Source organism: Hyla sarda, chromosome 3, assembly GCF_029499605.1.
Source record: "Hyla sarda isolate aHylSar1 chromosome 3, aHylSar1.hap1, whole genome shotgun sequence".
NCBI lineage: Eukaryota > Metazoa > Chordata > Amphibia > Anura > Hylidae > Hyla > Hyla sarda.
In genome coordinates this window covers 386,131,773-386,143,353 of record NC_079191.1, presented here as the reverse complement: position 1 = coordinate 386,143,353, position 11,581 = coordinate 386,131,773, and the positions used below count along the sequence as shown (strand labels likewise).

Sequence of the window (11,581 nt, the reverse complement as noted above, 5' to 3'; positions counted from 1 at the left end):
GGGACCACAAATGCTCCGTTAGCCAAGGTATCTGCCCACAGAGCCGATAACGGTAGGTACCCGTCCAAAGCAGGAGTACCCGGGGTGTTTCCAGGGAGGTGAGGAACCTAATGACCACACACACCTCCCCTAGACCGCCAGGAGGGACACCCAGAAGGGCTACCACATGCTGACAAATCCTGTGGACACACAACACCCAAAAAAGACACAGTGAGACAAAAAGGAAATAAATAAGTGAATGTGTGCAGATATACTGCCCGGACATCCGGCTGGATCTATAAAAATTTCTGTGATCCTAGCCAGAAGGCCGGGAATCAAGAGATGAGTGCCACAAGGTGAAGAGATTATGGTGCCCGTGCTTCCACTCAGTGAGCCAGTACACCCAGTGAGTTTAGGCACCTTGGGGTCACCACTCCTCGAGGCACTAAAGTACCTCGGCTCTAGACCCTCTCAGCCTCATGGCGAGACCCGGAGGGAGCAGGTCACATCGGGGCAGCCGTCAAGCTGATTCCTCAGAACCAGCCCCGGAAATCCCTGGTACACCTGCCTCCTCCATGCAGCACCTATCCCCACCAGCCCCATACCGGTGTTACTGCCCACCGGCATGAAAAACTGATAAGAACAGATACTACACTTGATATTAGCCAAAAGGCCGAGAAGCGATTTAATTTTCATTTGCATTTGTGTTGCAGCCATGGCATCGGGCACTTTGGCACAAATTTCACTGTCCTTGGAGGTGCTGACCTTTTTTTTTTGCAAAAGATTACATGGAAGATTGAGACATTTTAAATATATTTCTTCAACCTATGGGGTAAAGTGAAATTTTCTTTTTGAATTATGTACCATTGCAATGGCTGTGGACCCACTGTCCTACCCAAATGGTTTTGGGTAGGAGCGGAGTCTAAGTATTCTCTAGATTTTCACCCCTTATTCTGCTCCATGATATAGAAGCTGGACTTCTGCTGTTAGAGGGTGTTACACACTGCTCCACGGCTGCAAGCAACGGCGCCGTGTCCCCGTGTCCCCAACCGCCAGCAGGTGTGGGATTCGTATTGTAGGACGCGCCCGCATGCGAACCCCGTCCCGTCACTCACCTAGTCCCGCTCCTGCACCTTCCTAACTCTCTGCTCACTTTTCCATTCCTTAGGGTGCGCACGCGCCGGAGCTTTGAAATCTAATTGGCCAGTGCGCCCATAATTAGTAAATGCACCTGACAGCACATTATAAGTTTTTGCACCTCCCACACCCCCCTGCCGATTTTAGTGCCATTTGCCTGAGAGAAAGTGTTCCCATTGCCTGTTTTGCCTTTCCCGTGTAGCCAGACCTTCCTGCTACATTTTTTGACTATGAACCTTTGCCACCTGCCTTGACCTTCTGCTACGTTTGACTACGCTACAGACTCATCCAACGATACCTCGCCTTGCCCAGTTACCTGTGTGATCGAGCCGTGTCGTCGGTAGCGAGCCGGGTGTCGCCTGCCGCAGCAAGCCCATCCTTCCTTGTGGCGGGATCTGGTGAAAACCAGCGGCACCTTAGACTCCGCTCCCCGATACAGTCCGAGTGAAAAGTGAAAGGTGAAAAGTGCTCTACTGGCGCACTACAGGTCTCAGAAGAGGAGTAGTCACATTTGGCTTTTTAGAAGCAAATTTTGCTCTGGGGGCATGCCGCATTTTGGAAGTCCGTATGGTGCCAGGACAACAAAAAAACTCACATGGCATTATATTTTGGAAACTAGACCCCTTGGAGAACGTAACAAGGGGTAAAGTGAACCTTAATACCCCACAGGGTTTTCACGACTTTTGCATATGTAAAAAAAAAAAAAAAATACCGAAAATGCTTGGTTTCCCAAAAATTTTACATTTTTACAAAGAGTTAAAGCAGAAAATACCCTCAAAATTTGAAGCCCAATTTCTCCCAATTCAGAAAACACCCCATGTGGGGGTGAAAAGTGCTCTGCTGGCGCACTACAGGTCTCAGAAGAGGAGTAGTCACATTTGGCTTTTTGGAAGCAAATTTTGCTCTGGGGGCATGCCGCATTTAGGAAGCCCCTATGGTGCCAGGACAGCAAAAAAAAAAAAAAAAAACACATGGCATTATATTTTGGAAACTAGACCCCTTGGGGAACGTAACAAGGGGTAAAGTGAACCTTAATACCCCACCGGGGTTTCACGACTTTTGCATATTTAAAAAAAAAAATTACCTAAAATGCTTGTTTTCCCCAAAAATTTACATTTTTACAAAGGGTTAAAGCAGAAAACACCCCCCAAAATTTGAAGCCCAATTTCTCCCGATTCAGAAAACACCCCATGTGGGGGTGAAAAGTGCTCTTCTGGCGCACTACAGGTCTCAGAAGAGGAGTAGTCACATTTGGCTTTTTGGAAGCAAATTTTGCTCTGGGGGCATGCCGCTTTTAGGAAGCCCCTATGGTGCCAGGACAGCAAAAAAATTTTTTTTGAAACTAGGCCCCTTGGGGAACCTAACAAGGGGTTAAGTGAACCTTAATACCCCACAGGGATTTCACGACTTTTGCATATGTAAAAAAAAAAAATTTTTTTTTCACTAAAACGTGGGTTTCCCCAAAAATTTCACATATTTGCAAGGGTTAATAGTAGAAAAGACCCCCCAAAATTTGTAATCCCATCTCTTCTGAGTATGGAGGTACCCCATAAGTGGACGTCAAGTGCACTACGGGCGAACTACAATGCTCAGAAGAGAAGGAGTCACATTTGTAAGCTTTGCTGAAATGGGGGGGGGGGACATGTCGCATTTAGGAAGCCCCTATGGTGCCAGGACAGCAAAATACCCCCCACATGGCATACCATTTTGGAAACTAGACCCCTTGAGGAATGTAACAAGGGGTAAAGTAAGCCTTAATACCCCACAGGGGTTTCACAACTTTTGTTTATGTAAAAAAAAATATAATAATTTCGCTAAAATGTATGTTTCCCCCCAAATTTTACATTTTTACAACGGTTAATAGCAGAAAAGACACCCCACAATTTGTAAATACATTTCTTTGGAGTAAGGACATACCTGATTTTTTGATGATTTAGGCTTGGCGGGTGCACAGCAGATCTTGCATGAGTGGGAGCGCAGTCAGCTTGATATGGAGCCAGGATGTGGGACCCCCCCCTCAAGGAGCGTTAATGGGGGGAGCACTGAGCCCTAAAATAGGGGAACACTATGGGGGAAAACAGGCCATAACTGGGGTAGACAGGTGGGGTACAGAGGCCCGTAAATATGGGGTACAGTGGGCCAGAAAACTATAAATCATAAAATAATAAAACAGGATATGTTCCCAGAATGATGACCCAGAGCATAGCCAAAACTAAAAAAAAATATGCCCGCCCCAAACCCTATGCTCTGAGTCATCATTCTGGGAATGTGATGTGTGTGGCCGTCCCTAACCTGTTGCCTCAAATGCGCACCCGTTCAGGTGAAGAGAGAGCACTGCGCATTTGAGGCAACATAAAAAAGTCTCCGATGATAGTGACTCAGTGACCTATGACCCATTTCTGAAAAAACACCCCAGAGGTCTTATAATTTTTTTTTTTTAAGGATTTTTTGGGCAATTTAGTGGTTTATGGGGGTTATATTTTGGAATGTACTCTGAACTTGGTACATTGGTCAAATTATGGAAAATTCTAATAAAAAGGGAAAATTTAGGGCTCCATGGAAGTGTGATACTCCCTGAAGCAGCCTATGCAGAGGCCCGGATTATCTGGGCAAGTGTCACATTGGTACCTGGTGTCCCTCCGAATTCCCCTCCTGTAACACACTCTGCATCTTTTCTGGGATCGTCCCTTCTTTCCAGTGGGGGGGGGGGGGGGGGGGGAATCTCACCTGGAAAGTGTTGGCCTGGGACGATCCTGGCACCTATAACTCCAGACCCTTGGGAAGTCCAGCCTGCTCTTTCCCAGTCAGCAAAGATCAGGAACCTTAGGACTTCTTCTTGGTACTGGAGGAATGTCCCTGTGTTGCCAGCGTACTGGGACAGTACAAAAGCGTTGTACATGGCAACCTGTACCAAGTAGACGGCAACTTTTTTGTACCATGCCCGTGTTTTCCGCATGGCGTTATATGGCTTGAGGACTTGATCTGAGAGATCAACTCCCCCCATATACCGATTGTAGTCCAGAATACAATCGGGCTTGAGGACCGGTCCCACGGTACCTCGCACAGGGACAGGGGTGCTGCCATTCCCATGAATAGTGGTGAGTATAAGGACATCCCTCTTATCCTTATACTTCACCAACAACAGGTTATCATGGGTCTGGGCATGGGACTCACCCTTGGGGATAGGCGTCTGGACCAAATTTAGAGGGAGGCCTCTATGGTTTTTCCGCACGGTCCCACAAGCGGACGTGGATCTGGCGGAAAGGGGTGTGAAGAGAGGGATGCTGGTATAAAAGTTGTCCACGTACACGTGGTAACCCTTATCCAGCAATGGGTACATAAGGTCCCAAACGATTTTACCACTAACACCCAGAGTGGGGGAACAATCTGGGGGTTTAATACGGGAATCTCGTCCCTCATACACTCTAAACTTGCAAGTGTACCCGGAGGTACTCTCGCAAAGTTTATAGAGCTTCACACCATACCGCGCCCGCTTTGAGGGAATATACTGGCGGAAGATGAGTCTCCCCTTAAAACTGATGAGAGACTCATCTACCGAGAGGTCCCTGAGCGGTACGTAGGCCTCCAAAAAATTTGGCCCCAAAGTGATCGATGACCGGCCTCACTTTGTAAAGCCGGTCATGGGCGGGATCACCTTGGGGCGGACATGCTGCATTATCTGCATAATACAGGCATTTCCGAATCGCCTCGTACCGCCTCCGTTTCATCGCCATACTGTAAAGCGGGGTCTGGTAGAGGACGTCCCCGCTCCAGTAATGACGAGCACTTGTTTTTTTGTCCAGGCCCATATGCAGCGTGAGGCCCCAAAATGTCCTCATTTCCGCTGCATCAATGGCGCGCCATTCATTGGGCCTGGCCAAAAGCGAATCTGGGTGGTGGGCAATGAACTGCTGGGCATACAAGTTTGTTTGCTCCACCATGTGATTGACGAGGCTGTCACTGAAAAAAAACTTTAAAAAGTCAAGATCAGTGAAGCTAGCCATGTCAATCCGGATTCCTGAGTCGCCAACAAACTCCGGAACCCGTGGCTGATAACCCTCTGGGGGGCTCCGATGCACTTGTCTGGGGGGCCGGACTCCTATTACAAGCGGCATTGCCACTCGTACTAGTGTCGGCCACTGGGTCACTCTCATGAGGGGTGCGTGGCCTCGCCTGGCGGCATCTCCGCCACCTTACAGGGGGCTCATCATCACTACTAGATGATGAGGAGGGCGATGAAGTACACAAAAAAGTTGGATCTTCATCGTCCTCACTGGCAGATTCGGAGTCGGAGGCTAAAAAAGCGTAAGCGATCGCTGCCAAAAATGCCCGGCGGGCCATCGTCTTTTTTCTACGGTGGCGGGGGGAGGGGCGGTGGGCGGGGAAGTATGTACTGTGTGGTGCTTGGTGTAAAAAGTGTAGAACAGTAATAGAATAGAAAAAAAAAAAGCTGTGGCCCAAAAAAAAAGGGGTGGCAAACGCAGCTCCCTGAACCCCTAATAGGACCCGGGGTAAGGGATCAGACCCTAATAGGACCCTGGGGGACCTATTAGGGGGTCAGGGGGGATTTTGTTTAATAAAAAAAAGCTGCGGCCAAACAAAAAGGGGAGTGCATGCAGCTCCCTGAACCCCTAATAGGACCCTGCGGGACCTATTAGGGGGTCAGGGGGGGAGGGGGGGTACTTTTTAAAACTTTTTTTTTACTTTTATTTCACTTTATAACTTATTCAACTCCTACCTGTCCCTGCAATGATCTTACCCTATTCTATGGCTCCTGAGGGGGGCTCCGGAGCTCCGAGGGGGGGATCCACGGCTTCTTCTCCCTGCTGCACCCGCACCCACTGAACCAAAAGAGCAGGTCCAGCAGCGTGAAGGAGCCGTTAACCCCTCCTCTGCCGCTCTGCTATTGGCTGGCATATCACCGGCCAATAGCAGCGTTGCTGGGGCGGTGACAGTATTGTCACCGCTCCCCAGCAACGGCAGGTGATTGGCGGTGAATTGTACACTGCCGATCACCGTTTATTCCCGGGTCATCGGGTCACAAGTAACCCGAATGACCCGAATCGCCGAAGATCGCTTGCGTGATTTCGCAAGCGATCTCTGGCGATCGCCGACATGTGGGGGTCCCGGGACCCCCCTCGGCATTTGCTCGGCATGCCTGCTGAACGATTTCAGCAGGCATGCCATTCCGATCTCTGCCTGGCGCGCGGCAGGGACCAGAAAACACCATGACGTCCTGGGACGTCATTGGTCCTTAAGGCCCAGGGTGCCATGACGTCCCAGGACGTCATTGGTCCTTAAGAGGTTAACTATGTTCAGACCATTGAAGTTAACGTGCGGTGACCCAGTACAAAATAAAGTGTTCTTTCCCATCCTGTGTGGTAGATGCTGCTTCAATGTCCATCTTGGGCCCACAATTCTCAGGACTCTATATTTCACAGTATAATGCAATGTTATGCAATGGTTAATGTGTTGGTATTTTCTATGCACCTGTTACTTTAAAGATCCTTTTGTTATGGACCTTGTTGTTAAGGGAGTATGCAGAGGTGATCCATGTGACTTATATGCCCAATGGGACTGCTCTAAATCAGTTCCTTATATAGTGTAACCAGAGTTCAGAGTGCAGTCTTATGCTGAGGTACAGTTGAGAGAAGTCTGAAGAGTCTGTGAGGCGATTCTGAAGGAGGCCTGAGGCCTAGTCCAGCAACCACGCATCTTCTACCAGTTAAACCCTGCGCCTGAGTGAGAGTCAAAGCCTGGTGGTAAGCACCAAAGTCTTGGGGATTCAATTCGAGTCAAGTCCAACAAGTCAGTCAGTCAAGTTAGCCTTTCAATTAACTACAGTCCAGTGTGAGTAACATACAGCAGGTCGCAGTATCATACCACTACAAGTCCCAGCAATAGTTCCAGCCGATAAGCTTTTCAAAGTTCACCCTGCATCTCCTTCATGCTAATCTGAGCTGTAACAGATTGTACCACCTTTCCAACCTCAGTATTCGTAACCTTGTGTCCGAGTAATTATTTGTCCCGTGCCTGGCACAGGAGAATCTGGTCTACTTCGAGGGGTGTATAGGTCACCCACGCCCTGGCATCACGAAAAGGTTAATTCACATATTACCCACACCCGACACCACAAATGAGGCTGTGCCTGGTTCTGCTTGTATACGTTTATGCCATTTTGACAGGTTGCCGATATAAGTTTCTCGGAAGTCATAATTGTGATGTGAACCCAGCCGAACCTGGTTGTGATGTACTTACCTCTGACTTTATGTTATACTTACCTTACTTATATAGAATTTTGTTGTTTTTGTAATATATTGCCGGGCTCACAGATTTGTAGACATTATGGGGTATTCATGAAAAGTGGAGGCAGATAAGTTCTTTTTACTCCATTAATTCACGTGGTGGAAACTGTGTACCTGCACCAAATTTATTGCATGGCGCAGGGCAAGTGATAAATCTGGTGCTAATCATATTCCTTACTTCAGTACTCCACTTTGTATGGTGAGTTTTTGTGCAACTTTTTAACCAGTGCAACAAATATGTGACTTTTTAATATTGCTGTTCACAGTCAGTTTCTAAGCCAACTGAGGACTGGTGTATATATATATATTTTCGTGGGGAAAGAAATGTAAATAGGAGGTTGAGGGAGAAAGACTAGGGTGACGGTATTATACAGGATGGGCCATTTATATGGATACACCTCAATAAGCGCAGGTATAATGCGACGTTTCAGCCTCACCATGAGGCCTTTCTTGAGAAAGGCCTCATGGTGAGGCTGAAACGTCGCATTATATCGCCTTTCTTCAGTCGTCAGCACGTCATCTTCAGTGTTCCGACCACCCCACCTCCGGTCCCGGGACCTACTGCTATGGCCCATAGGCCATAGCAGTAGATCATGACCTCGGAACGGTGGTCGGAGCACTGAAGTTGGGCAGTAAATGGGCATACAGCCTCCAGCCATACACTGTATGTGGCTGAAGGCTGTATGTTTGAGGGGGAACTGTACTGCACCTAATGTGGGGGACTATACTGCACCTAATGTGGGGGAATTATACTGCACCTAATGTGGGGAACTATACTGCACCTAATGTGGGGGAACTGTACTGCACCTAATGTGGGGAACTATACTGCACCTAATGTGGGGAACTATACTGCACCTAATGTGGGGGAACTGTACTGCACCTAATGTGGGGAACTATACTGCACCTAATTTGGGGGAACTATACTGCATCTTATGTGGGGGAACTATACTGCACCTAATATGGGGAAACTATACTGCACCTAATGTGGGGAATATACTGCACCAAATGTGGGGGAACTGTATTGCACACCTAATGTGGGGGAACTGTGTATTAGGGGGATGGCAGCAGTGTTTTGGGGGGATTGAAGGGGAGGGGGGGTCAGCATTGTATTAGGGGGAGGGGGTGATCAGTATTGTATTAGGGGGATGGGGGAATCAGCATTGTATTAGGGGGATGGGGAAATCAGCATTGTATTAGGGGGATGGGGGAATCAGCATTGTATTAGGGGAGGGAGGATCAGCATTGTATTAGGGGGAGAGGGGATCAGCATTGTATTAGGGGAGGGGCGATCAGCATGGTAATAAGGGGAGGGTGGATCAGCATTGTAATAGGTGAGAAGGGATCAGCATTGCATTAGGGGGGATTGGATGGGGATCAGCAGTGTATTAGGGGGATGGGAGGGGGATCAGCAGTGTATTAGGGGGGATGGGAGAGGAGGTGGGGACAACAGTGTATTAGGGGAAGGGATCAGCAGTATATTAGGGAGAGGGGGGTCTGCAGTGTATTAGATTAGGGAGTTAGCATTGTATTAGAGCTCAGGAAAGAGTGGAGGATGGGAAAGATCTGACATGGGAATTTAAGATGAGGCATTTTTAGATTATATTATGTAGGGGTCTAAAGTGAGGCAACTTGGGCTGTGGTGATTATATATTTTAATGTTATATATATTTGTGGGGAAAGAAATGTAAATAGGTTGAGGGAGAAAGACTAGGGTGACGGTATTATACAGGGTGGGCCATTTATATGGATACACCTTAATAAAATGGGAATGGTTGGTGATATTAATTTCCTGTTTGTGGCACATTAGTATATGTGAGGAGGAAACTTTTCAAGATGTGTGGTGACCATGGCGGACATTTTGAAGTCAGCCATTTTGAAACCAACTTTAGTTTTTTCAATAGGAAGAGGGTCATGTGACACATTAAACTTATTGGGAATTTCACAAGAAAAACAATGGTGTGCTTGATTTTAACATAACTTGATTCTTTCATGAGTTATTTACAATTTTCTGACCACTTATAAAATGTGTTCAATGTGCTTCCCATTGTGTTGGATTGTCAATGCAACCCTCTTCTCCCACTCTTCACACACTGATAGCAACACCGCAGGAGAAATGCTAGTGCAGGTTTCCAGTATCCGTAGTTTCAGGTGCTGCAGAATGGGCTAAACAAAAATTTGAACAGGACCCTCAGTTTACGCAGAAGATTTTGTTCAGTGATGAGGCAAACTTTTATGTGAATGGCGAAGTTAACAAACAAAACCACCGCTATTGGTCTGACACTAACCCACATTGGATAGATCCCTCCAAGACTGTTGGAACACAAAAGTTGATGGTGTGGTGTAGTATATGGGGTACAAAGATAGTGGGGCCATTCTTCATCAATGGAAACCTCAAGGCCACTGGATATGCGAAATTGCTACATGATGATGTGTTTCCCTCTTTATGCACTGAAGCTGGCACGTTCCCTGAGTTTTTCCAGCAAGATGGTGCACCACCACATTATAGGTGTCAGGTCCGAACATTCCTAGATGAACAGTTTCCTGGAAAGTGGATTGGTCATCGTGGGCCAGTTGAATGGCCCTCAAGGTCTCCCGATCTGACCCCCTTAGACTTTTATCTTTGGGGTCATCTGAAGGCAATTGTCTATGCTGTGAAGATACCAGATGTGCAGCACCCGAAACTACGGATACTGGAAGCCTGTGCTAGCATTTCTCCTGCAGTGTTGCTATAAGTGTGTGAAGAGTTGGAAAAGAGGGTTGCATTGACAATCCAACACAATGGGCAGCACATTGAACACATTTTAAGTTTGATGTGTCACATGACCCTCTGCCTATTGAAAAAACTAAAGTTGGATTCAAAATGGCCGCCATGGCCACCACCCATCTTAAAAAGTTTCCCCTCACATATACTAATGTGCCACAAACAGGAAGTTAATATCACCAACCATTCCCATTTTATTAAGGTGTATCCATATAAATGGCCCACCCTGTACTGATTCTGGCCAATTTTAAAGGGGTATTCCAGGATTTTTTTTTATTTGACTATGCTACAGGGGCTGTAAAGTTAGTGTAGTTCATAATATTGTGTCTGTACCTGTGTGTGACTGTTTTCTCATAATTCTTCTGTGATTTTCACTTCAATATTTATTTTTACCAGCATACGAATTGACTGTTGTCTCAGATTTTTCCCAGCTTGCAATGCGGCCGAGACCTGACATCACTAGTCAGCTGATGACAGGGAGCCTGTCTGCTTCAATGTATGGAGGGATTGCTTGGTGGGAGAGAGATCAATCTGCAACAGCTGTGGGCACCCTGATTGAAAATCAAACTGATTTGAATGGATGCAGCTCATTTATGTTTCAATGGGTTGGAGGCTGATGTGTGGGAGGGAGGAAGATGGAATTGTGGGATTTGTAGTCAAAAAAAGAAAAGACAAACAGGAAATACAAGTTCACAAAAAGCTTGCCACAGTATTATGGTAATCTCACAACATAGCCAATTAGCCCCAAGGCAAGCGCAGATCCTTCCTAAGCATGTCCATTACTGTCTACCAGGTACGTACTAAAATCACCTTATGGTGGATAACTCCTTTAAGTTATTTTGGTCCTTGTTTTCTTTGTTTTTATCAATGACGTCACCTAACACCCCCTGGGGGTCAGTGCCATTTTGGAGCATTTAGGTATATTTAAATCCTCCAGTTTATTTGTTTGTATTACTGCCTGCACATCTGATGAAGAGGTTCCAAAACCTCACAACGCATAATGTCAAGGCTAAATAAACTGAATCATGCCACATAGAAGTATCCTGCCTGGTGGATCGCGCTTTATAACCTGTTTTTTTACCTCTACACCATCTTCCATTTGCATTATCGGCAAGGATTTTCCTATTGCTGACTCCAGGAAGCTGCACCACCATATATTTTCTCCATGCGCTTATTGCTGTTGAGTCATCATACACAACAGAGCAAGGTGAGCGAGTTTCCATTACTGGGCACACTGCTTCACATTTAATCCCACTTTGGTTTTATAAACGTTACTGCCCGAACTCTGCTCTTTTCTTCTATAGAACCTACCATGGTATATGTGGACATACCTTTTTGACAGGTTTCCAATTTATTCCTTGGACATACTGGTGAAACCTAGTGGGAACTCTAAAACCCT

General features: G+C 46.7%; 1 non-coding gene across 1 annotated transcript; it reads right to left on the bottom strand.

Moving 5' to 3' along the window:
- Window positions 1–476: 476 nt before the first annotated feature.
- LOC130363339 (U2 spliceosomal RNA) lies at window positions 477–664 on the bottom strand. The gene has a single exon (XR_008891792.1). It is a non-coding gene; the product is annotated as a U2 spliceosomal RNA (small nuclear RNA).
- Between the last annotated feature and the right edge of the window lie 10,917 nt (window positions 665–11,581).